Source organism: Tupaia chinensis, unplaced genomic scaffold (genome assembly GCF_000334495.1).
Source record: "Tupaia chinensis unplaced genomic scaffold, TupChi_1.0 Scaffold000670_1, whole genome shotgun sequence".
NCBI classification, from domain to species: domain Eukaryota; kingdom Metazoa; phylum Chordata; class Mammalia; order Scandentia; family Tupaiidae; genus Tupaia; species Tupaia belangeri.
Window position 1 is genome coordinate 584991 of NW_006160192.1, and position 2730 is coordinate 587720.

Sequence of the window (2730 nt, forward strand, 5' to 3'; positions counted from 1 at the left end):
TTACCACAATTTGTAGATATTTTTAAACTCTTTTTTTGTGTGTGTTTGCTTGTTTTGTTCTCTTGTGTAGCAAATTATTTATAAATTCGGGAATGTTTCTATTTCGCTCATTTATCTTTGTTTCCTAGTACCAAGCTCAATGACTAGTACATGGTAGACTTTTTTTTTTCTACTGTCTTTTAAATAAGAAATTTCAAACATACAGTAAAATTAAGAAAATTTTACAATGAATCCCTGCATACCTGTTGCCTAGTTTCTGTTATTTTTTTCAAAGAATAATTTAACTTTATTTATTTATTATTATTATCTTAAAAAGTTGCTATGGTACATATGCACTCACCAGAGACAGACTGAGACACAGAGAAAGAGAAAGGAAGAAAGAAAAGCCACCAGATCCGGTACTCAAACTGTGATTGGTCATGTGGGAGTCCAGCATCTTAACCACCACACCACCTGCTGGCCTTCTTTTATGCTTTTTAAGTCACAGATTTATTCATCTCTCCATCTTTCTAGCTCTCCATCGATACCTGGTTGGCTTTGAATACCTTTGTTGAAGGACTGAATGAAGGGGTCGGTTACTCTTTTGGACCATAACTAGAAACTGTCCATTCTGAGGCTGGCTGAATGCAGATACAGAGCTTCTCCTATCTGTGTAAATGTCAGGTGAGGGACCTATAAAATGTTCCCTAGGAGGGGGTCTTCCAGGCACCATACCAGGCAACGGCTACATCTGAGGATTCAGAAATGAGGACAAATCTGCCTCCCAGCAGGACCCTACAGAGAGGACCTAAATATGGTCCTGATGGGAGCAAAAAAGAAGCAGAAAGTGTGAAGTACTGATTATTTTCTCCCCACAGTTTAGTAAAGACCAAGCAGTGTTACCTTGATGTTTAAATGGGCTGTGTTTGTTGTTGTTGTTGTTTTGGCATTCCATGTTTTTGTTGTTGTGCAAGTAGAAAAAAAGGCAATTGTTGACTTGGCCAATACCAGGGAAAGAACATTTTATGCTCCCTGGTTCACTAAGTGACAAACGTAAGCCCACAGGAACCAGGGAAGCTTTGACTTTTCTTTCTTTCTTTTTCTTTTTTAAGTTTCACACTCAGCATTGAAATATCCAAATAACAGAAGCAAAGGAAAAGCACATGAAAGTGTTTCTAAACTAAGCCATGTGGTCAAGGTAAGAAACGTCTCTGGCAAGTCTAAAAAAGTCAACAGAACAGGTAGGGCATGCTGAGTTTTCTTTTCTTACCCATGGCACACTGGTGGATTCCCTCCCCTGCCCCCAAACCATATTTGATTATGATTTTGAGGCACTGTTTTTAATATTTGACTGCTCAAAAGCAATGTTTACCTTTGAAGTGACATCCTGGAACAGTGCTTTGCATGGTCCTTTATTAAGCTTTATTGTGTCTCTTCATGTTTATTTTAACTCTCTTATTTTTAGAAGGAGGATTTTGAGAAGGTCAATGCAGTATCTTTGTGACTGAATTCCAAGCGTACTTAGCAGGGGTTCATGTCTATAAGGGTGTTGAATCATTGTGAACTGGGAATGCATCCAAGTCCGTGCTTAACTGAGAATCCTCTGTTAAATATTTTAAAGGGAAAGCAAGCTTTCAGAACAGGCATGTGGGCTTGGAAAGCCCAGAAATGGGTGAACACAGCACCCTAGGTAGAGCAGCAAAGGTGGCAGCCAGGACCTGGGCTGTTCCACAGGCCTTGGCTGTCTCCTCATGCCCTTACCTGTTTCATCTGATGGAGCTGTTTCCTAACATGTCGTGGCCTCTGTCCCGTCAACTTTCATTTGCTCACATTGTTCTCCCCTGGGCTTCCATGTGCCAAATATTCGCAGGGCATAGCATGGTCTTGACACAGATTTGCATTCTTATGCTGCTAGTAGCTAGCTGACCTTGAACAAGAAAAGTTTTCCAAGTTTCAAGCTCCTTACCTGTAAGTGAGGACTTTCTCTCTCCCTTTTTTCCCCCGATAGGGTATGTGCACTTGCTGGAGAGAGGCAGGAAGGGGGAAAGTGAGGAACCACCACCTAGGGGGATGGCCATGATACAATCCCTTCTCCTCCAGTCTCCTTTCAGGAATTTGGGCATGCACCCTGCCACTGCCACTGGGTCTGGTCCTTGAACCATGGTCAGCCATGTTGGAATCCAGAGCCTTAACTATCATGCTGTCTGCTGGCCCCAGGAATCCTTTTTTTTTTTTTTTAGAGAGATTTTTGCTATAGGGTACATGTGCTCATCAGAGAGACAGAGAGAGACAGAGCAAGAAAGTAAGAAATCACCCCCCTGGAGGGGGATGGCCATGCTGCAATCCTTTCTCCATTCTTATCTCAGGATTTTGGGCATGCACGCACATGCACCCAGCATGAATTTTAAGCTGCCGGATCTGGGACTAGAACCATAGTCCACTACATGGGGCTCCTGCAATGTAACCTTTAGGCTACATTGGTCACTGGCCCCAGGAATTTTAATATCTACTTCAACATGTAAAACTTGACCAACATCAAGTCTCTTAATGAATGTTAGTTTTACCCTATCATTTTATTATCAGTAGCCATCTCAGATTAGTAAGAAATGGTTAACTTTGAGAAGAATTATAATGTACCACACAGATATTTAGTGCAATATGAGCAAAAGTAAATCCAGTAGTAGGTATTTTACTTACAAAATTAAACTTAATTTTATTTTGCAAAAATGAACAAATACATGTTTAGATCTA